At 35.3% G+C, this 25388-nt stretch overlaps 1 protein-coding gene and 1 pseudogene across 1 annotated transcript in view; one reads left to right on the top strand and one right to left on the bottom strand.

Annotated features, from left to right (window-relative positions):
• The window catches only part of RIMS2 (regulating synaptic membrane exocytosis 2), a 649263-nt gene that overhangs the window by 138334 nt on the left and 485541 nt on the right, over nt 1-25388 (top strand). The window lies entirely within an intron of this gene.
• On the bottom strand, nt 16252-19104 carry LOC114895642 (annotated as a pseudogene).

Raw genomic sequence — 25388 nt, 5'->3', positions numbered from 1 at the left:
CTTACAATGATTTAGAGGTCTAGGGAGCTCTAATCTAATTTTCCACTATTACCCAGATGTCTGTGAATCAGACGTCACTGGTAAAATAAGCTTCAGTCAGGGAGACAACTTACTGCTTAGCTATATCTATTAGGCTTGGTCATGTGGTAGCCAAGAGTCTTACTGCTTTTTAACCGATGTTAGAAGAATAGAATTACAGAAAGAGTGGTTACTAGACGCACTTGCTCATGTGTTATAATTTCTTCATTTCTTTCAATTTACATGAAGCACCATGGAAATACTCATTTGTGTGTGCGTTCCTCAATTGGTTAGTATTTAAGAAAAACAGACTTGCTGTGTTGAGTCAGTTCCATCTCTTTTGAGCGTAAAACATTGTTTTTAACAGTGATATCCTTGGATGATTCATTGGAACTCAGACTTATCCTTCGTAATGTCAGTCTCAAAATATACGGGATGTTACCCCACCCCACTCCCCAGTACCCTGTCACTAACATTTCTTGCAAGGCATTCCTTGTTTTTATATTTTCATCGTATTTAGAAGGCGGAGTACCTGTGTTTTGTCTTGACAAACTTATTCTCACTTGAAAACCCAAAATCCGTCTGTAATATGGAGAATCCTGCTAAAAATCATCATGCTGTGACAGGGCAGTCAGTGCCTATTATTTGTTATTTTTAAACCTTCTGATATAAGGCAGTAATACTTCTTCGTGCCTATTCTCAACTTATCTCCTTAAACTTGATTAGAAGTCCCTTGTCCTCTATTTACTATGTTCATTCTTTATTTAGGTTTTAGTTCTATCTCCATTCAGCCTCATTTTTTTCAGACTGAATTTTAAAAATCTGACCTGATTTCAGCCCCATTCCCTCATAGATATCAATTGATCTTGCCTTGGATCTTTTATAACTACATATAATGTCTTTCTTGGGACAGAATGACTTAAAGAAAGTAATGTAAAATGTTGGTTCCAATTTAGAAAAAAAAAGATACCGTAATTCCTTTTGTTCGTGTCAAGTGCATTGATGATATCGTATTCTCGTGCTGATTCTGGCTGTAATAGAACACTGAGCTTTTCTGAATGATAGAGACCTTAGATGTGGAGAGATTTAAATTAATCCATCTAGTATTATATTACATATGATAATTATATGTATATGTAATAATATATCTGGTATTCCAGTTGAGTTTGTATTTTATGTTTCCTTAGGCACAGTTGCTATAGATTGCTTTCTTTCCTGTGCGTGGGCCATACTTCCTTGTTTCTTTGCATATCTCCTAGTTTTTTGATGAAAACTGGACATAATATGTTGTGATAGTTTTGGAATAAGATTCTCCCCCTTCCCCAGGGTTTGTTTTTGCTGTTTACTGTTGTTTGTTTGATGACTTTTCTGAACTAATTCTGTAAAGTCTGTTTTCTTTGTCATGCATGATCACTGAAATCTCTGCTTGATTAGCTTGGTGGTCAGCTAATGATTGGACAGAGATTTCCTTAAATGCCGGCAACAATTTTGGCCAAGGGTCTCTGTGTGGGTGTTGAGGCATGCCTTCAACATTCAGCCAAGCAGGTTGACAACTCTGCCTTTGCCTTCACTTCCTGCTTGCATTGTCCCAAAAGTCAGCCAGAGGTGAGAGTTTAGAGCCTTCTCCTGTTTTCCTGAGCAGAGGCACAGTCCTATGCATGTGTGTGGCCTTCTAGAATCCCAGGAATATGTTCGAGCTTTCAAGGCCCCTATGAGCATATCATTCCTTTTAAACTTTTTGGTTAGTCTATTTTTTGCTCCAGTTGTTATCCACTGCCTCTAATTGTTTTTGACAAAGTCCTCCAGGGAAAAGGCTTTTTTTATATTGGGCGGGCTCCAAGTCAGGTAAAATAAAGACAGCCTTGCAAATGGGGCTCTTCCAGGGTACCACCAGACAGGTCAAATAACGACACTTCTTTGGGAAGGAGGCTTTGAAGGCCCTCCAACCCTATTCTGCCCCTTCTTCGTGTTTTTTATTTTAGTGTGTATTCAACCTGTTTAGGTTAAATATGCACATCGTGGCCCACTTTTTTGGGTTATGTTTAAAATGGCAGTTTAGTTTTTGAAACCTTTCCAGTGTTCTTCTGGTTTGCCTTACTTATGTGTTATCCAGAGGCCAATGTGGAAGCTGGGTGGTATTTCACACTGTAGTTCTCAAACCTTTTGCTGTGTTAATTTTGGTTAGCTTTATGCACTGGCTGCCCATAGATCTGCTGAAGACTTCCTATGCAGATTTAGAAAATCCTTTCCTCTAATCCCTTCCTCTTGATAATCTTCCCTCAACTCTCCAGTTGGGAGGAAATGGTGTTCTGCCTCATGATTACATCATGGAGATGGAGGACAGGGCACTTATCTTGCTGCAGCACCCAGAGTGGGGAGAAAGGGGTACCATTTCATTATTGCAGGGCAAGGATGCAAGACAGGCTCTGCTCAGAGTCTGTAGCTGGGAGAGGGACCTATTTCCTTATTACAGGATGAGGATAGAAGACTGGGCTCTTCTTATAGTCCCCACAGCTGAGGAGGGGGTACTGTGGAGATGCTAGACATGGCTCTTTTCATAATCTCTGCAGCTGTAGGGCTTAGTGGAGAGTGGAGAGAAGTAATCTATCTTTTTTCATGCTGTTTGCCTGGAGTAGGGCAGGTACTGTAAATGTTCTGCTGGACTGCTTTTTTCCTGATCCTTTGGCTGGAGATATCAGGCTTTTCTTGGGACTTTTGTTGTTGTTGTGCCTGCTGGTGTTTCTGTGTTGTGGATCTCTTTAGTGCTTATGTTAGGATATATAGGACATGGGGGGAAAAAAAGAGGCCTCAGGTATCTCATTCCCAGAGGTTTTCCTTGAGTCTCAAGGTTCTTATCCAGTCCACGTTCTTTTCTTTGTCTTCTAGTGTCTTCTGTCAGCTGCTTTTTGAATTTTATTGGGAGTTTAAAGATTGTAATTAGTAAGAGAAATCGGATGGTGTGTGTCTACTCTGTCTTGTGTGGAATTAGGCATAGTTACTTTTCATTCTTCTAATCTTTTGTTTTCTCACTATATTTGTTTACCCCAGTGCATTTCCATTCCTTATATAATTTGGCAATAATATTACATTAATTACAAAGAAGTTACAGATAATACTGGATTATGAAATTGTTAGATGGGTCTAGTTAATATGTATCCAGGTTCTCTGTAACTTTGGAGAACCAGTAGCCATAAAAAGAGTTGCAAATTAGGTACCCAGTTATATAAAGAAGCAGGTGCATTTAGTTTTTTCAAAGGCACTAGATTAGCATAAATTTGAAGCAACTGAAGTATGCTTTATCTAAACGTAAAGCATAAAAAAATGATTACTTTCTACTCTGAATAAAATGATCTCAACTCATTACTATTTTCTATTTTGATTTGACTATCATTATCTTACAGTGAGAGAACTCAGTTGTTCTCCACTGTAAAATTGAGAACGTTTTATTTTTTTGATGAACTTCTCAATTGTTATAATTTTTAGCTGATGTCCACATTTTTGTGGTTGCAGTCCTTTATTTGCCTTTACTTATGGACTTCTTTGTTATTATTACTATTATTATTGTTATTTTCTTTCCTGGCTTCTGCTAGTGTATCACTTCTTCAATGACTGCCCTATTAAGTTTCTATATAGATCAAAGAAGAATTGGCAGGAGCGAATGATTGTGATCAGTTAGTAATAGAAGAGGGTGACAGCTTAATAATCATGCTTTATTATGAATTGATTATCCTCAATCTATGAATCAAAATTCAAGTATTAAACTTAACAATTATCTTAATAGAAATATCTGAGACATCCTCATGAGAGTTAATCATAAATTTAAATCTATCCCCTATGTTTCTGATAATGTACCACCTGAAGTATTAAAATATAGGGAAATTCATAATTCACTCATTCATTTAACATTTATTTTACACTTATTATATGACGGACATTGTGTTAGGTTTTGGAGTCACAAAAAAGAGTAAGACATGGTCCCTGTTCTTAAGGAGTTCATACTCTATTGAGGAATATAAATATTAAGAAATATTTATATTCCTGGTAGCGTGTATCCATGTGTGTATGTATGTGTGTGTATATGTATATATTTAAATGTATATATATTTATAAAATAGTATTAATATATAATATATAAAAAAGTATGTACATATATACATACATATATATATGAGTAGAATCATAGTAGAAGGCCAGCAGGTATGCAGTCTATGTATTTTATCAGTGTACAACTATAAACGTTAATGTCAGACCTGTGTACACTCAATAAATATTTGAAATGTTAACTGAATTAACATAGATGATATTTACTTATTTTGCTTTTTCTTAAAAATTATTATACCCATTATTAAAACTGTGATCTTGAAGATATCATTTAAACTATATGATCTTTAGTTATCAATATGTTAAGTTAGGCTTTGTTAGAAATAATTCTGCCTCTGTATGTTGTTGTAAGAAATTAATGCATGGGAGAGCAAACTCTAAGGTACTATGTTAGTTAATATAAAGAATCCTATACTTGACTTTGTATATGAATACAAAGCCAAACAAAAGCAAAGTGTTCTATTTAAAATCCATTTTCTCATTTCTGCCTTTGCAGTACTCTGACCTAGAATATAGCTCTCAAACTAGAATTTGAGTTCTTTGAGTAGCACCTACTCTAGTTCTAGACAGTAAGTAGTTCTAGGCAGTAAGTAGTTCAAGGCAGTAAGGATAGAGTAGTAACCAAGACAGATAATGACATATTCTGAGTCTTCATCTCTTGGTTACTACTTTATCCTTACTGCCTAGAACTATGCCTGATATAGTAGGTGCTTAAAAAATATTTGTTGATGGACAGCTTTGCTTTGTAGTTAGAAGGTTTCATTATGCTCTGAAACAAACAAAACCCCTCAGCCCTTTACATACCTATCCCTTCCCCCCCCAAAAAACCATTGTATATGTTAATAGAAGAATGAACAGGAAAGGTAGCCAGTGGAAGCAGGAAACATTAATTATATAAAAAAGTGTGACAAAGCATAAACTTGAGTTCTGTAGGTATTGCATTTGAATCCTGTACTTTCCTTGACCCCTTCACATTCCTCCCCCTAAAAAGGGAACAATGTTTTTCTGTACACTATTTTATTAATTTTTGTGTGGATAGGTAGGTATAAATATGCATTGCTTAAAAATTAGAAAATAAAGATAAGTATAAAGATGAAAACCACTCATAAGACTCATCTTTAAAATGAGGATAATAATAGTACTTCTTTTAGAGTTAAGAGGGTTAAATGAGTTAATGTTAGTAAATTACTTAGAACAATGCCTGGTACATAGTGAATCACTATGTAGTTGTTTGTGTACTAAAATAGAATAAAATCCCAACAAGTGAATGGCTTCCACTATTCAGATTATGCACATACACATATACGCCAGAGGTTAGATTATTTCTTTAAGAATTTTCACAGTGACAGTAAGGAAAAGAAATTCTGATAATGAACCTCGTTAAACAGCAAAGCAGAAACATGATCTTCCCCTTGTTTTTCTGAGAGTAAATGGCATCAATCAGTATTCAAATATAATTGGATTTCCTTTCTTTTTCTTATTGATTTGTAAGAATTCTTTGAATATTCTAGACATTAATGCCTTTTTAATGTTGCAGATGTTTTCTGCCAGTGTGTTACCTTCCTGTTATGGTAGGCATCCCATGATGTCCTTCATTAAACAGACATCTTTAATTTTTGTGTAGTCAAATGTATAATTTTTTACTTCATTGTCATATTAAGAAATCTTTATTCACTACAAGATGTTAATAAGATGTTTTCTCTATTTTCTTATTTTAGTTTTAAAGTTTTATCTTTCTCATTTAGTACTTTATAATCAATTTGGAATTTTTTTTTCTTTTAATGGTGTGAAGCAGGGCTTGTCAAACTACAGCCCCCAGTCCAAGTCTGGCTCAAATCTGGCTGAATTTTTGTACAGCCCATGAGTAAAGAATGGTTTTATATTTTTAAATGTTTAAAAAAATCAAAGAATAGTAATACTTTGTGATATGTGAAAATTATATGAAATTCAGTTTTTGGTATTTCATAAATAAAGCTTTATTGGAACACAGCCATGTTCTTTCATTTATGTATTGTCTATGGCTGCTTTTCTGCTAAAATGGCAGTGTTGAGTAGTTGCAACAGGGACTGTAAAGCCTGCAAAGCATAAAATATTTACACTCTGGCCCTATAGAATAATTTGCTGACCCCTGGTATAAAGATATACATAATTTCACTTTTCCTCTTATAGTGAGTTTCTATGATATTATCAACCAAGACATTGCATTTTTTTCTTCCATTCATTTGTGATACTGCCTATTTTACAGATTTTGTTTTCTTTAATTACTATGGTTTTGTGTTTTAGCCATTTAAACTGTAGGGGTCCTTAAAAGCGGGTTCCTTTTTACAATCAGCATCAACTTTTTCTTTTCTGGATTTAATTGATCAATAATTTCCTATTTGTGGTCCTTTTCTCTTAGGCATTAAGAGTCCCTCTTACACCCTTGTGCTGAAAGTCATCAGATGATGTTTATTTAATGTGATAAATCTGCCTAGAGGTAGAGGTCTGAACTTGGTGACCTCCTTTAGTCCCTTCCTTTTTTTCATTTCTTTTTTTTTAAAACTAAAAAACACTCTGGTTTAATTCTTATGTGTGTAACAAGGAAGTGAGTCAACATTTATTGAGAGTCCATTATGTGCCACGCAATGTACCACATGTTTTTATAATATTCCAAACATACAGAAACATTTAGAGTAATAAACATGTGCCATGTATTTTCATCCATTATTTTATTTAATTCTAACTACCACTCTATGAGGTAGCTAGCTATTTTAGTTCCCATTTCTACAAGTGGATTATAAAATGGTTAAGTAACTTGCCAGGTAGTGAACATTGGAGCCAATATTCAAACCTCAGTCTGCTTGACCCCAAAGCCCATACTCTTCCATATAGAAACTGAAAAATTAGATTGGAAGATCATGTTATCACCCTCCAATATGTCAGAACAAAGTCCTCATCACCCTCATTGTCTTTGAGAGTATCTTGTGGATAGGGTCAGACACTTAGTGTCTTTCTTTATTGCTTTTAAGTTTTTTTTTTCTGAAAAACCTCATTATTTTAATTGCTCTCATATGTTGTGACAGCAGGTTCCTTTGTCAGCCATATCCTGTTCAGAATAAATAACCTGTGCTATGCCAGCATGATTTATTGCTGCTACTTCCTTTCTTTATGTTTTGAGTAATTTTATCCTAAAAGGATATAAAGTGTTTTAGACATGTGCAAATGCCTGAGTGACTAGAGCAGTTCACCTGGCTGCTTGGCTACCTGCCTGTGGACAATGCTTCATTTGATAGCAGAGACGGTAGGAGAACAAATTAGGATTTTTAAACAGGACCAGTATACTGAATCCTATCACCATTTCTCCTCTAACTACCTCCACAGAGAATTTACGGGTTTCAAAGGATCAGAGCACATATACATACGATGCTTCGAGCAATCTAAGTCACCGTGATGAGGACAGAAAGAGCAGGTTCCCTTGCTGAACAGGTGTTGCTAATTGTAAATCCCTTTTCTTGGGTACTTTGAAAATGGATTTTACATATCTATGTGTAAGATTAATCTTTAAACTGCCTATAAGCATAGGGTACACTGGATGGTTTCTTCTTTTTTAAACCAGGTGATATCTTAAAAATATTATATATATTTTATTATGAGAAAATAGAATTACATTAGAGAAGATTTGGAAAATAGAGGCAGGAATCTACCCACAATCTTGCTACTCTAATAAAAACAGTAATGATATTTTGATGTATTTCGTGCTTGTCTTTAAAAAAATCTTATGCATTAAAAAAACAAAAAACTTAGAGCTAATCTTGCAGATGATATCTTAACGTCTCTTTTGGACCCAAGGCTGTATGATTTATAATGATGATGCCAAGGATTTTCAAAATGTGTATGTTTGCGTCATGCACTCATTTGTTGCCTTGTCCACTCTGAATTATTAATTCTTATAATTTACTATGGAAAAACAATTTTTCATTCTTCATGATTTATTTGGTTTTCTCAGTTATAAAAAGTAATGACCTTATTGTGAGCAATTTTTAGATTTTTGAGAAATGTGTTTTTCTCTATAAATCTCTAAAAATTAATGATAGTTTTAAAAAAATATTTGATGCTATGGCAAATTACCATGTATTTTGGATTGTTTCTCTATATACAGACACTAAATGTATCATTTGTGGACTCAATTATTTTTGGTTTCCCTGATAGCACAGTTAATTAAGTCGTACTCATATTTTATTATGTAATTTAGGAAGCTAGAAACTGTAGAGAGCCATTTTCAGTCTTATTTTTGCTACCATATATATATGACCAAAATGTACATAGAGGTCTCAACCATGCATCCACTCCTCCTGATATTTTTGAATGTTTACTGTGTGCCTAGCATTGTTTAAAATTCTTGTCCCAAAGATGAATAAGACATAATCTCTGCTTTCAGGGGGCTCACTTACATAAAATTATTAGGACTTTATGTGCTATATTTATTTAATATAAATGTTTTGGATATATTGGTTTACTATTTTATTGATTTATTTTTAGTACATATACATAATATAATACAATGCAATATAATACAAAAGTTATAAAAATATGTTGTGAAAAGTTTCTTTTCCAAAACTTTTCCCCATTTATCTGTTGTTCTTTGCTAAGGAGAATATATTCATAAAAGTGAAATGTAAACAATTTAAAGGCAGGGATACTTGAAAAAGTTTGAATTTAGTTTTGAAAAGGAAGTTCAGTTTTGAAAAGTGTACTTTTGTTTATTGAGTAACCACTATGTGCCAGGCACTTTCCAAATATCTTATTTAATCGATCTAGTCTTGTCACAATTTTATTAAGTACAAATGGAGGTTCAATGAAATAAAGTAAGTTACTCATGATCACATGAATATCAAGTAACATAGCTAAGAAATAGAAACTAGTTCTGTCTAAATTCTCCTGAGCCCATTCTCTTTGTTCATCAGCTATCTTACACAAATTAATGCTTTGGAATTTCAATTGAGTTTACATTAAAATGTTGTTGTTTTTCCCTCAGAAAATGGTTAGGAAATAGATTTTTACACTAAACTGATAATGATGAGTAACTAGTGAAAGAAATTTGGGAAAAGATGTATGAAGAAAAGATTATAGTTTTTAAATGATACAGTCAATATTTCATTGCTTGTGTTAACATAAAAGAATAAATAAAATCATTTTGTCTTGAATTTACATTCCATTATAGATTTACTGTCATCTATATATTTAACTTACAAAAACATTTACGTTTGCATTCCCTGAGTAAATACTATGTGGCAGTGGGGGAACATCTTTTGGTGTTAGGGGGAGCACAATTTGGCATTGAAAAGTTGTCACATATATAATCCAGATTAGTTATGTAACTTTTGTCCACTAAATTTAATATGGAAAGGACTTCAGCATTCATTGGCCATCACTTCATTGACTAACAGCTTGACAGTTGTTTTCTTCCATTATTCATAAGCATAGTGGCTCATTTTTACAGACAAAGGTAGCAATAGCTAAGGTTCTGGAACCATCATTTCTAAAACACTGATTTGTTTGCTGTGAGTAACATGCAAAAATAATTGGCCCATTTATAGGTGTACACAAATGTTAAAATGTTTGGCATTATATAGGAAGTTACGTGGTTATTAATGGAAATGTTCATATTTTTCTCCTAAATATGTCCAGATATTTTCATAGATCTTGTGGCAGAAAGTGCCTGGCCCATTTTAGGAACTGAAAGAAAGCCAGAGTGACTGAAGTACAGATTAAATGGGGATCATGGAGAGATGTGGGCAGGTGGTGTAGCAGCTTTAAGTGCTGATGCAGAGGTAGAGGCAGAGGCAGCAAGAAAGTTTTTGGTCTCTATTCTGTCTTATTTCATTTTGTTTACATTTATATTAGAGAGTAGAAGTCTTTCACTATGTGGTCTCTTTTCTTTGCCCCTTCTCCCTTTTTTGTAATTCTGATATTAAAAATATTTGGTGGCTTAAGTTTTATTTTAATATCGTTTCATAATATCCTTAGCCTCCTCTTTAGACTTTGGTTCCCTTCTAAGGTCTGTGATATAGCTGGGCTGCTTCCTTGAATTAGATTTCCCAGAGCAGGATCTTCCAGACTTTATGCTAGAGGACATATGCTTGGCTGCTAGTACCATGTTGTTAAGTTAGAGTCTTAACATTCATTATATAAGATTTTACTTATTTTCTCTGTGTTCAGTATATTGCTTTTGCCCTCATCTCTGCTGGTATCCCCTAGTTAATCCCTCTCTGTTTTACCCTCTCCAGAGAAGATGCTGTTAAGCTTCTGCTGAGGTTGGGGAGAGGCATGGAGTGAGTGCAGGAATTTGGGTTCTAATTTTGTTCTTAAAGAGACTTTCAACTTGATTTTAGTCCCATTTTTACTCTTCACTTCTAGAGATACCTGGTGTAGCCAATTTTTGTGACTAATGGGGTTCCAGGATGTTAATTTGCTTCTTTGCTTTCTTCACTGCTACTTTAAGATTCGGCTTTGTTGGGCCTGCTGAAGTCAGTTACCACTTGTCTGTCTGCTTTGCAGCTCAGTAAATTTTGCTACCATTGGATCTGTTAGGGTCCAGGGCAGTCTGCCCCAAAATATGCCTTAATGCATATTGATTATTTTGAATTAAAGTGACTTGAGAAAGAGCTGGTGAGAATAAAAAATGATGTTTAAAAAAATACTCTGAGCTGCCTCTTTCCCCCTAAAAGCAGGAAATAAACCTCCCATGTGAAGGTATCCTCCCTATACCAGGAGGGTAGAAAGAAAGCATCCTTATCAACAGTTAGGGAATTCAAGGCTAAGAGACCTGTATAAACAAATTTTATTACGTCTTCATGAGCCTGCAACCCCAAGCACAAGTCCTTTTGTTTTATTAAATCTTCGTAAATAATTGTTTCTTTGTCTAAAAATGATAAATACACAGCCTGCTTTCGTTACTTCAGAGGAACCATTTCTATGGGACCTTCATGCATATGAATTAAATAGTTTTTTTTCCTCCTGTTAATCTGTTTTATGTCAATTTAATTATTAGACCAGCCAAAAGAACTCAAGAGGAGTAGGGGGGAAGTCTCCTCTCCTCCCTGACAGATCCTAACCCATTCCATTGATAAACAAACAAAACACTATTACTGTTTCTTTGGGATAGTTTTTGGGAGAGAATGAAACCAAATGCTTGTGTTCATAACTCCACTCTTGGTTAATCTAATAATTTGAGCATAATAGCTCTGGTTTATTAATTATATTCTATCTATTTACCTATTATCATCATTGTCTTTATTCTTCTCTCCCTCCCTCTTTCCTTCTATCTATCTCTCTATCATCTATTTTTGTCTACTTGTTTTAGCAGTTTCTGAGATGGCTGTGTTTACATTTTCAGTTATAATTGCTGATTTTTCTGTTTATTCCTGTAGATTTGTTTATTGCTTGATGTATTTGGGTACATATATGAGTATGATGGATATATTTTATTTTGTTGTTTCTTTTACAGATACAGATAAGTAATTCTTTGTCCCCGTAACTGTTTGGTCAGCTATCAGTCAGGGTCCAGTCAGGAGATACAAAAATTTCAAAAGGGAAGCTTTCAGATAACAAGTGAACTATTTATAGGGAATTAAGTGCTAAACGGGGATAAAAGAGAATGCCCTAGGACTGAAGGAGTACTCAAGGAAAGAATAAACTTGGAAGCCAGGGTCCCTCCTCAAGGCTGGATTCAGAACTTGTCGGAGAGAACAGAGTTGTAGCCCATTGGATAGTGGAGAGAGGTTTGTTAGGTTGCCCTGGGCCAGAGCTGGCCACTGTCAGTAGGAAGGATGGTGGGAGGAGAACCACAGTCTGGGGCTGGCAGGTTGAAAGCTTTCTACTTGGGTGCTTGGCAGGATGAGGGTGGTGGGCAGGTTACCAAGGGCCAGCACATTTGTAGGTAGGAAACCCTCAACTGGAGGCTATTGGGAGTGAAACTGCTTGCTGGGGTATTGATGAAGTTTGCCAAAAATCTGCTTTGGGGGAGTACTGTTGAACTTTATGGGAAGTGGGCTGGGGTACTGGCTGACTTCCTAGAAAGCTGCTAGCAAGTCACCTGTGGAATGTGCTATAGAATTCTATGGGAAACTGGATGAACACCCTCAGAACTCACTGGATATCCACTCTTGGGGGTCTCTGCTGAACTCACCACTGAGAAGCCAGTTGGGATTCCCATGGACCTTATTGGGAAGCTGCCCATGCAGTGCTGCTGACTTCTAGTTTTGTTCTTAGAGTGTTTGCCATTATCTTGAGACCCACAGTCATGGTTACTTACACACCCAAGTATAGTGCAGAGCTTTGCTCTTCTTTGAAAGCATGAACAGACAGTACAAAGAAAAGGAAACACATAGTAAAATAAGTGCAAATTAAAATTTCAATAAAATTGATAAAGATTAAAAAGTTGGATACATTGTCTTGTTGAGGCTGTGGGAACGACATTCTCATACACTGTTAGTGGAAATAGAAATTAATACAACTTTAGAGAGGGCAATTTGGAATATTGAACAAAATTTGAAATGTTTCTCAATTCTACCACAAGGAAATTATCCTAGAGTTATACTTGCACATATGCAATGTGACATGTACAAAAATATGTTTATAATAGCAGAAGTTTAGCTATAATCTGGTTAAATAAGTTGTGGCATATCCATACAAAGTAATAATGAATTCATTAATATAAATGTGATAATTCTATATGCACCAATACAGAAAAAAATCCAAGATATATAAGTAAGATAAAATTAAGGTACAGACCATTTGTGTAAAAATCATATGTCTATATAATATCTGTCAGAATATATAGAAGAAAATGTTGCTAACAAGAACATGAAGCAGGAGGAAAGCAAACAGAAAGCACATTGTGCAAAAACAGGAAAGTACACGTTCTTTCTCTTCCAGTCTTGTAGTCTCGCACTAGCACCTCCTAATGGCAGAGCCTACTATAGGGCCAGCTGACAAAGCAGAAGTGGGGGGTGGGTGATATCACAGCATCAGAATCAGAGTCAAGTGTAGAGGGTAGGTTTGGAGCTGAGAAATAATAACTTAATAACTGGCACATCTTATCTGTTTCAGAACTCTGATCAGATGGTACATGTTTTCTAGTTTGTTGTTCTGCTTTTTAAGTTGTAGGCCATAGTAGATTCAGCCTGCCACAGTCATGATATATTATCCTTTTTATATTTTGCTGGATTCAGTCTGCTGATCGATTAAGGATTTTTGCATCTGTGCTTATAGGGGATGTTAGTAGTTCTCTTTTCTTGAATTGACTTTTCCTAGTTTTGGTATCAGAGTAATAATTCTGGCTTTACAAAACAAGATGGAAAGCGTTCTCTCTTCTGTTTTTGAAAGATGTGTGATTTTGTGAAAGATAAATATCCGTGAAAGAATTTTTTTTGTTTTTTTTCGGTACGCAGGCCTCTTACTGTCATGGCCTCTCCCGTTGCGGAGCACAGGCTCCGGATGCGCAGGCTCAGCAGCCATGGCTCACTGGCCCAGCCACTCCGCGGCATGTGGGATCTTCTCGGACCGGGGCACGAACCTGTGTCTCCTGCATCGGCAGGTGGACTCTCAACCACTGCGCCACCAGGGAAGCCCGACTCTAGCTATTTAGTAGTTTAGTAGTAGATTTAGTAGTTTTCTGGTAGTGTTTTTAGGGCTTTCTATGTATAGTATCATGTCATCTGCAAACAGTGACAGTTTAACTTCTTTTCCAATTTGGACTCCTTTTATTCTTTTTCTTCTCTGATTGCCATAGCTAGGACTTCCAAAACTATGTTGAATAAAAGTGGTGACATATGCATGTCTTTAGACTAGTATTTTTGACTCTCAACTCAGCACTGCAGGCAGGGTCCATTCTAGCCTCCTCTCTTTGCTTATTTGTAACTTCTTTCTCTGATAGTCAGAAATCTGGGACTCATTATCAGCAATTCATTTACTTACTGTTCAACCCTGGCAAACATGTAGAATACTATCAGAATTGCTAACCTGTGCAATGTGAAACAACTTTGCCAATTAGATTGCAGAATTTATATATAGTTCTTTTTTTGTCTTTAGCGTTACAGTTTTCTAAACTGTCCTTTCCTAATGTTACTTAGGACAGCAACTTCCCCCCCCCATCCCTGTCAGTGAGGTTGTGTTATACATTTTCCATACAGAGATTCATTTGTCACATCCTGCATTCCATCCTAGGATTCTCCTGTCCTTCTGATTGACTTTTTAAAAATTTATATATATTAAGGTTTACTCTTTGTAACTTTTTTTTTTTTCCTGTGGGTTTCGCAGTCATGTATACAGCAACACAGTATCATACAGAATAGTTTCAACAGTTTCCCTAAAAATTCTTCTGTACCTCTTTGTTAACTCCTCCTGGATCTTAAGGGAAAAGCTTTTAGTTTCTCATCAATCAGTCTGATGTTAGCTGTAGGTTTTTTTGTTATCAAATTGAGGACATTTCCTCAGTTCCTTGTGTGTTAAGAGTTTTTATCATGAATGGTTCTTGGATTTTGTCAAATGCGTTTTCTGCATCTGTTGACGTAGTCATATGATTTTTCTTCTTTAGCCTGTTGATGTGATAGATTACATGAACTGATTTTCGAATATTGAACCAGCGTACCTGGGATAAACCCAGCCTGGTCATGGTATGCAATTGTTTTTATACATTGTTGGATTCAATTTGCTAATATGTTGTTGAATATATTAGCATTTGATCATGAGAGATGTCATAATTTTCATTTATTTTAATGTCTTTGCCTAGTTTTCATATAAAGGTGATGCTGCTGTAAGAGAATGAGTTTTAAAAGTGTTCCCTTGGCTTCCTTTTCTGGGAAATTGTAGAGGATTGGTATCATTTCCTCTTTAAATGTTTGGTAGAATTCACAGATGGAACTGTCTGGAACCTGGTGATTTCTGCTTTACAAGGTTATTAGCTATCGATTCAATTTCTTTAGTAGATGTAGACCTATTCAGATTATCTGTTTCTCCTTGTGTGAACTTTTGTAGATTGTATCTTCCAAGAAAATGGTCCATTTTGTCAAAGTTATTAAATTTCTGGGTATAGAATTCTTCTTAACATTTTTAAAATCATTTTTAATGTCATGGAATCAGTAGTGATGGACTGTCATTTCTGTTATTAGTAATTTGTGGCTTCTCTCTTTTACTTGACTAATCTAGATAAGGGTTTATCATTTTATTGGTCTTTACAAAGAGGGAGCTTTTGGTTTTGTTGATTTTTATCTGTTGATTTCATATTTTAAATTTCACTGATGTCTGCTCTAATTTTTTTTTTTGAAGAATATAGGCTTATTAACTTAAAAGAACTTGAAACAAGTATTCGAAAGAAATTTGTGCCTTTATTAGAATGGTGTTAGGCTTTAAAAATGACCAATTTTGGTAATCAAATGATTCATCTTTTTGAATAAGAAATGACACTAGAACTGCAATACTTGTCCAACAGTCTTAGTTTTACTTTTCCTTTAAAGCAAGAACAGAATGAGAATTAAACAGAAAGCACTGGCAGGCATCAGTTAATCCAAGATAATAGCTTCTTAGTTCCAAAAGCACTTGCAAAGAAAACCATGGGGGGACACAAGGTATGAAAGCAATTCATAATAACTGGAATCCCTTGAGCGTGTGTCTTCACCAAGTGTCATAGGCTACTTTTTGAATTTGTCCTTTACTTGGTCACTTTTTTTCCTCAAATACTAGTTTGCCTGTGACTTTTCCCTGAAAGTGTAAAAAGTATGAAATACAAACAAGCTCTTGCATTGTACACTTAGAAGTGTACAATTCAAGCATTACAGAACTATCTACATACCCTCAAATCTTGGCTAATTCAATAGTATAGAACCTATCAGGGCACAGAAAGAACTAACACCTGCTTCTTTTTGTTACACATACAATTCAAATATTGAATCTGAAGAAAAACATTTCATCATTTTGTCTCTCCTCTACATTCCCATGTTGATAAACTTACTAAAATATTCCTGTGTAATTTAGTTTGGTCTTATTATTTCAAGTCAGGGTTAAAACCTCAAAACCAGCCATCCAGACAAAAAAGGCAATCAGAAAGATTATTTCTTCCTCACTTCCCTAACCCCAGTGACTGCGAAGTTAATTTTATGACTTAACTCCAAACACTGGATAGTGATGCCAAATGCTAGGCCCAATTTCTTCATAATCCTTTTTGGCGTGGCATACATGGTAGAATTCAGGCGTAGAAGCCAGCATGGATCCTCTAAACCACATTGCATGTGACTGCATTTTGGGTGTGATGACTTATACATCAATAGGTTTTTGTGTCAGTCTACCACCACTCAGTTCCTCACTTAATTTCAGCCTGGCATCTCCAGTTCTTTTCAAATCTCTTTGCAAGTGATGTCCAAAGTCCCTGATCCAAAGTCCCTGAACATGGTTGAATATCCAGAGAGGACAATATTCTTGTTGAGAGGATCTATGACATCAGTAGGACAACTGTGATTATTTACTTCATCTACAACTTCTGAGATAGGCTGAGTAAAGCCTGGATTAGCAAACTCTAGATGAAAAAAATGTCACGTCCCAAGAATCTCTCAGTAACCAACACCAATGGAGAATTCTTTCTTTGAGATAACATTGATTCCAGTATACTGTTTAATCCACTTTGCTCCATCTGTGTCATACTTGTTAAATTCTTTGACCAAATGTGGGCAGGCATAACTATAGTGCTCTTTTAACGTTCGCAAGGATTTCTCTGATGGATTCTTACTTTTCCATCTCTCAGCAATTGCTGAATAAAATATGTTATATTACATACATGTAAAATATGTTATATTACATCCTGTGTTATATACACAGCTGTTATATTACAGCTGTGCTTAATACAGCTGCCAATTACATACCCTTCAGCCACAGGGATGACATGGGTGACACTGTCTCCACTGTCTATTACCGTATTGCTCTAATTTTTATTATTTCTTTTCTTCTGCTTGTTTTAGATTTAATTTACTCTTTTCTCCCCCTAGTTTCCTAAGGTGGAAGTTTACTTTATAGATTTTAAATCTTTCTTTCTTCCCTAACATATGCATCCAATGCTAGAAATTTCCATCTAAGCACATATTTAGCTGCATCTTGCAAATTTTGATACATTTTTATTTTCACTTCAGGTGAAATATATTCATAATATTTCAAATTTCTTTTGAGAGTTCTTTGACCCTTGTGTTATTTAGAAATGTATTGTTTAATCTCCAGATATTTTTGGATTTCCTACTACTGTTCCGTAATTGATTTCTAGTTTAATTTGACTGTGAACTCAAAGCGTACTTTGTATAATTTGTATTCTTTTAAGTTTGTTGAAGAGTGTATTATGGCTTAGAATGTGGTCTGTCTTGGTGAATATTCCATATGAGTTTGAGAATAATGTGTATTCTGCTATTATTGGATGAAGTACTATAGAATGTCAGTTAGATCTGTTTTATTGATGATGCTATTCAGTTCAGCTATATCCTTGCTGATTTTCTGCCTACTGGATTTGTCAGTTACTGATAGAAGTGTGATGTCTTTAACTGTAATAAAGGATTTGTATATTTCTTGTGCCTCTTGTATTTTGACATTTTTTTCCTCTTGTATTTTGATATTCTATTGTTAGGCTCTGCAAATTAAGGATTATTATGTGTTCTTGGGAAACTCACCCCTTTATCATTATGGAGTGCCCCTCTTTATCTTTGATAATTTTCCTTGCTCTGAAGGTCACTGTCAGAAATTAATGTAGATTCTCCAGCTTTCTTTTTATTAGTGTTAGCATGGTATATCTTTCTTCATGACTCTACTGTGTCTTTCTATTTAAAGTGGCTTCTTGTAGAAAACATATTGTTGGTGCTCGCTCTCTCTTTATTGTTTTGTGTACTTTGACAGTTTCTACCTTTTAATTGGTCAATTTAGATCATTCACATTTAAAATGATGATTAATATAATTGGATTAATAGCTATCATATTTGTAACTGTTCCAATCATTGCCTTTGTTCTTTGTTTACTTTAGAGTTCAGCATTTTATATGATTTGATTCCATTTTCTCTCCTCACTTTGCATATGAATTATACTTCCTTTTTTAAAAATAATGTGTTTTAGTGGTTGCTGAAGAGTTTGCAAGTGATTCAATAATTTATAACTAATCCAAGCCTACTTTCAGATAACACTATACCACCTCAGGGGTAGTATAAGTACTTTATAAAAGAGTATTCCTAATTTTCCCCTCTTGTACCTTGAAAGTTGGTATCATTCATTTCACTTATCCCTAAGCTATAATCATCAAATACAATGTTACTACTATTATTTTGAACAAACTTAGATCAATTAAGAATAAGAAAAAGAAAAGATTTTATTTTGCCCTCATTTATTCCTTCACTAATGCTCTTCCTATTTTTTATATAGATGTTTCCAACTTATATCATTTTCTTCTCCCTTTTTTTACACTCTTTGCAAGGCAGGTCTATTGATGACAAATTCCCTCAATTTTTCTTTATCTGAGTAGGTATATTTCTCCTTCACTTTTGAAGTGAATAATTTCACTGGACACAGAATTCTAGGTTGGTGGGTTTTTTTTCTTTCAACAATTCAGATATTTTATTCCACTTTCTTTTTGCTTGCATGGTTTCTGAAGAGAAGTCCAAAGTAATTCTTATGTTTGTTTCTTTGTAGGTAAGGTGTTTGTCTTCTTTCTGGCTTCTGTCAGAATTTCCTCTTTGTCTTTGGTTTTCTGCAGTTTGAATAGGATTTGCCTAGGTGTAAAAGATTTTTTTAATATTAATTCTGCTTGGTGTTCCTCATGCTTCCTAGATCTTTGGCTTGGGGTCTGTCATTAATTTTGGAAAATTCTCAGTCGTTATTACTTCAAGTTTCTTCTGTTCCTTTCTTTCTTCTCCTTCCAGCATTCCCACTGCATGTATATTATACCTTTTTGTAATTATCCCACAGTTCTTGGTCATTCTGTTCCATCTTTTTCTTTCTTTTCTCTCTGTGCCTTTCAGTTTTAGAAGTTTTTATTGACATATCTTCAAGTTCATTTATTCTTTCTGAGTGTAGTCTACTGATGAGTCCATCACAGGCATTCTTCATTTTTGTTACAGTGTTACTTATCTCTAGAGCTTCCTTTTTATTCTTTCTTAAACAATTTATTTCTCTGCTCACAGTACCCATCTGTTCTTGTATGTTGTACACTTTTTCCATTAGCACCTTTAACATATTAACTGTATTTATTTTGCCCAGTTCCAGTTCTCTGCCTTATCTGAGTCTGTTTCTGATATGTGCTTTGTCTCTTCAGACTTTTTTCTTGCCTTTAGAATGCCTTGCATTTTTTTTTTTTTTTTTTGCATTATGCGGGCCTCTCACTTCTGTGGCCTCTCCCACTGCGGAGCACAGGCTCCGGATGCGCAGGCCCAGCGGCCATGGCTCACGGGCCCAGCCGCTCCGCGGCATGTGGGATCTTCCCGGACTGGGGCACGAACCCGCGTCCCCTGCATCGGCAGGCGGACTCTCAACCACTGCGCCACCAGGGAAGCCCTGCCTTGCATTTTTTGTTGAAAGCTAGACAAGGTTTATTGGGTAAAAGGAAGGTAGGTAGATAGCCCAGTAGATACTCCTTTAGTGTGGCAGATTTTATATTTATCTGGCAGTGTTTAGTAATTGGTGTAGCTGTGGTGTCAGAGGCTAAAAATTTACTCTATTGTCCTTAAATTTTTTCCAGTTTTTTTTTTGTGGTAAGATATACAAACATAAAATATTCCATCTTAACCACTTTTAAGTGTATAGTTCAGTTTCACTAAATACATTCATAATGTATTTATGCATTAATGCATTACTACCAACCATCTCAAGAATGCTTTCATGTTGTAAATGTGCCATACACCATGACCAAGTGGGAATTATCCCAGTGATACAAGGATGGCTCAGTTATCTGTGAATCAGTGTGATCACATAAATCAATGTGATACACCACGTTAACAAATTGAAGAATAAAAATCATATGATAATTTTACTAGATGCAGAAAAAGCTTTCAACAAAATTCAACATCCGTTTATGATAAAAACTCTCAACCATGTGGGTATAGAGGGAAGATACTGCAAGATAATAACTGCTGTATATGACAAACCCACAGCTAACACATCATACTCAGTGATGAAAAGTTGAAATCATTTTCCTCTAAGATCAAGAACAAGACAAGAGGGCTTCCCTGGTGGTGCAGTGATTGAGAGTCCACCTGCCGATGCAGGGGACACGGGTTCGTGCCCCGGTCCAGGAAGATCCCACATGCTGCGGAGCGGCTAGGCCCGTGAGCCATGATCGCTGAGCCTGCGTGTCCGGAGCCTGTGCTCCACCATGGGAGAGGCCACAACAGTGAGAGGCCCGCATACCGCAAAAAAAAAAAAAAAGAGCAAGACAAGGACGTCTACTCTCACTACTTTATTCAACATAGTATTGGAAGTCCTAGCCACCATAATCAGACAAGAAAAAGAAATAAAAGAAAATCCAGATTGGAAAGGAAGAAGTAAAACAATCACTGTTTGCAAATGACATGATACTATATATAGAAAATCCTAAAGATGTCACCAGAAAGCTATTAGAACTCATCATTGAATTCAGTAAAGTTGCAGGATACAAAATTAATATATAGAAATCTGTCACGTTTCTATACACTAACAAAGAACTATCAGAAAGTGAAATTAAGAAAACAATCCCATTTACAATTGTATCAAAATGAATAAAATAACTAGGAATAAGTCTAGCCAAGGACATAAAAGACCTGTACTAAGAAAACTATGACATTGATGAAAAAAATTGAAGATGACACAAACAAATGGAAAGACATACTTGCTCATGGATTGGAAGAGTATTGTTAAAATGACCATACTACCCAAGGCAATCTACAGATTCAGTACAGTACTCATCAAAATACCAATGGCATTTTTAACAGAACTAGAACAAATAATTCTAATATGTGTATGGAAACACCAAAAACTCCAAATAGTCAAAACAATGTTGAGAAAGAAGAACCAAGCTGGAGATATCACAGTCCCTGATTTCTTCTAAGAATTTTACAGTTTTAAATTTAGGTCTTTTGTTTGATTTTGAGTTAATATTTGCATATGATATTAAGCAAGGATCTAACTTCATTCTTTTTCATGTGGATAACCAAATTTTCCAGCACCATTGTTGAAAAGCCTGTCCTTTCCTCATGGAATGGTCTTGGCACACTTGTCAAAATCCAGTTGACTTTATGTATATATGGCATTGATTTCTGGGCTCTCTATTGTATTCCGTTGGTCTATGTCTGTCTTAATGCCAGTAGCACACTGATTACTGTACCTTTGTTGTAAGTTTTGGAATCAGGAAGTGTGATTCCTGTAGCTTTGTTCTTACTTTTCAAGATTACTTTGGCTATTTTGGCTCCCTTGAGATTCCATATGAACTAAGGATGACTTTTTGTATTTTGGCAAAAACATCATTGGGATTTTGATAAGGACTGCATTGAATCTATAGATTGCTTTGTGTAGTATTTAGATATTGATCTGTGGTTTTCTTTTCATGTAGCTTTGGTATTATGGTATTGGTGATCTCAAACAATGTGTTAGGGAGTGTTCCTTCCTCTTAAATTTTTGGGAAAGTTAGAGAAGGATTGGTATTAGCTCATTTTTGGTATTAGTTCATGTTTGGTAGAATTCACCAGTGAAGGCATCAGGTCTAGAGCTTTTCTTTGTTGAGATTTTTGATTAATGATTCAATCTTTTTACTAGTTAGAGGCCTATTCAGATTTTCTATTTCTTTGTGATTTCTTGGTATGTTTTGTGTTTGTAGGAATTTGTTCATTTCATCTAGGCTGTCCAATTTGTTGGCATAAAGTTGTTATAGTACGCTCATATTCCTTTTCATTTCTGTAGAACAGTAGTAGTGTTATCACTTCCATTTATGATTTTAGTAATTTGGTTCTTTTCTCCTTTTTTCTTAGGCCATCTAACAAAATTTTTCGTTTTGTTAATCTTTTCAAAGAACTAACTTTTAGTTTCATTGAGTTTCTCTATTGTATTTTTTTCTATTTCATTTATCTCTGCTGTAATTTTTATTATTTCCTTCCTTCTGGTGGCTTTGGGTTGATTTGTGTTTCTTTTTCTAGTTTCATAAGTGCAAAATTAGGCTTTTGCTTTGAGGTCTTTCTTGTTTTTTAATGTATGGATTGGCCAAAGGGTTTGTTCAGGTTTTTTTTGTATCACCTTACGGAAAACCCCAAATGAACTTTTTGGCCAAGCCAGTAATTGTTTATAGCTATAAATTTCTTGCTTTGCACTGCTTAACCACATCCCATAAATTTTGGTACATTTTTTTGTTTTGTTTTGTTTTCATTTGTCTCTGAGTATTTTCTAATTTTCCTTTACCCATTGTTTTAAAAGTATATGTTGTTTAATTTCTACAAATTTGTGATTTCTCTAGTTTTCCATTTCTCACATTATCCTGTTGTGTTTGAAGAACATATTAGGGTGGCCAAAAATTTCGTTCGGGTTTTTCCATAACATCATATGGAAACACCCGAATGAACCTTTTGGCCACTCCAGTACTCTATGTGATCTCTACATTTTAAAGTCTACTGAGACTTAATTAGTGGCCTGACATATGGTCTCTCCTGGAAGATGTCCCATTTCCACTGGAGAAGAATGCGTTTCCTGTTCTTGTTGGGTATTGTATTCTATATGTTTGTTTGACTTAGTTGGTTTATTGTGTCTTGGTGTGGGTCTCTTTGATTTCATCTTTTGGGGAATTTGTTCATTGTCTTTAATGTTTATATTAATGTATTTCATCAAATTTGAGAAAATTTCAGCCATTATTTCTTCAAATATTCTTTCTCCTCCTCTGGAATTCCCACATCAAACCAATGTCTGCTTAGTGGTGTCCCACAAGTCCCTTAGACTGTCCTTTCTTCAATCTGTTTTCTTTCTGTTCTTCAGATTCAGTACTTTTCATTGTTTCATCTTCAAGTTCACTGATTATTTCTCTTCCCTCCTCAAATCTGCCTCTGCATCCTTCTAGTGAATTTTTCATGTCTGTTTTTGTACTTTTTTGGGAAGGGGGAAATTTGTCTCGTCTAATAATTGACACAAGGCAGATTAACAGAAAAAAAATTAATTTGTATGCACAGAGGTCTCATAGAAATGGAACACCTGAAGTGACCAAGGTAGGCTGTTTATTAAAAAAATTAATTTTAGACAAAGAAACAATCATTTGTGAAGATTTAACAGAGGGGCTTGTACTTGTGGTAACAGACTAATGAAGAAGTCACACAGATTTTTTAATAACAGCTTTCTTAGCCTTGAATTTCTTAATTCTGTTGATAAGGATGCTTTCTATACTTTGGGTATGGGGGGATACTTTCACATTGGAGATTTCTTTCTTGCTTTCAGGGGGAAAGAGAAGGATCAGAGTGTTGTTTTCTTTTAAGTATTGTTTTTTTATTTTCTCACCGACTGATCTCAAGTAACTTTAATTCAAAATAATCTATATGCCATTGTGGCATGTCTTGGGGTAGCCTGCTCTCAGTCCCAACAACTTTCAGTCCAGAATCCTTTTTGGGTTCTTTTTAGGTTTTCTGTCTCTTTATTGGTATTTCCATTTTGTTCACACATTGTTTTCTTGACTTTCTCTACATTGTCAGTTCTTTGAGCATTTTGAAGATGATAGTTTTATTTTTTATTTTAAATTTTTTAAAATTTTTATTGGAGTATAGTTGCTTTACAATGTTGTGTTAGTTTCCACTGTACAGCAAAATGAATCAGCTATACATATACATATATCTCCTCGTTTTTGGATTTCCTTCCCATTTAGGTCACTATAGTGCATTAAGTAGAGTTCCTTGTGCTATACCGTATGTTCTCATTAATTACCTATTTTATATATAGTATCAATAGTGTATATGTGTCAATTCCAATCTCCCAATTCCTCCCCCCAACCCCACCAACGTTGTTTTAAAGTCTTTGTCTAATAGATATGCCAGGTGTTTTTCAGGGACAGTTTTTGTTGTTCCTTTTTTTCCTTTGAGTGGCCCATACTTTCTGTTTCTCAGTATGCCTTGTGACTTTTTTGTTGGAAACTGGACATTTGAATCTAAATATGTGGTAACTCTGGAGATCAGATTCTCACCTTTCACTAAGTTTTATTATTTTCTGTTATTGTTTTTATTTTATTTTATTCTTTTTTGTTGTAGGCTGTCTCTGTGCTGAGGATCAGGTTGTGTTATAAACTTAAGGTCTTTTCTGAATCTGTTCCTTTCCCTGGGCAAATATGGTGACTTTCTGTTTTCTCTCATATACGCAGTTGCTTTTAAATGTTTCAGTCTTTAATGTCTGACTTCTAAAAGGAGAAAAATAGAAAAACAAAGGTTGGGGGGGAAATGCCCAGGCTCTTTAAAAATATCCTGGAAGTCACCTTAGCCAAAGGGGGAGGGGCTTGCAACAATGGGGAGATTGCAACAACAATGGTCACTTACCTCTTTGTATGGACCTCTGAGATGAGAAGCAGTAATCAGGGATCAGAGCACAAATACGATATTTGGAGGACAGTGTCTTTTTTACCCACTCTTGCTCCTGCAAACTGTGTATAGGTTGCTCCGAGAACAGGTAAACAGCTACCTTCCATGGAGCAGGGTGGTAGGGGATGGGTAGCTGCCACTATGCTAAGAGCTCAAATTGACTGAAATTAACAGCAAGGTACAGCCCAAGCCTTCTTCTGAAGTTGAAAGCCTTCAGTAGACTCCAGATTTCCAAATTAGTTATGTCAGACAGATTGTGTAGGTTGGGGGGGCAGATTTCTGTTGCTTTCTACTTTGTCATCTTCCAAAATCCTCTCTTCTATTGTCTTTATTTTTGTCTTCCTTTCTGTTTTGTGTTTGCCTAGAGACTTCTTACTAAATAGTGTTTAAAGCTTGCAGTTGTTATAGTTGTAATCCTGTTATTATTCAGGAACTCTAATGATTTGGTGGTAAGGTGTTGCTACAGGACAAGCATTCAACAGTCCTATAATTAGGTCTTATTCTTCTAGTGTGCCTGAGTTAGGTATTTGCCTTCCCCCATGTTGAAGGCTGGAGGGAGCTGTAGTTTGGTATTGTCCTTCTCCCACATAAAAGGCTAGAGGGTGATATAATAGGTAATTACCTTCCACAGGCTTGTTTGGTTTTGGTAAAATGCCAGTTGGTTAGGCTCTGGTAAAATATTTTCCCTTGAGTTTAGGATTGTTAAAG

This window comes from Monodon monoceros, unplaced genomic scaffold (assembly GCF_005190385.1).
Source record: "Monodon monoceros isolate NGI ecotype Baffin Bay Population unplaced genomic scaffold, NGI_Narwhal_1 Super_Scaffold_14, whole genome shotgun sequence".
Classification (NCBI taxonomy): Eukaryota; Metazoa; Chordata; class Mammalia; order Artiodactyla; family Monodontidae; genus Monodon; species Monodon monoceros.
Note: the sequence above shows the minus strand (reverse complement) of the source record. Positions and strands in the feature narration are given on the sequence as shown.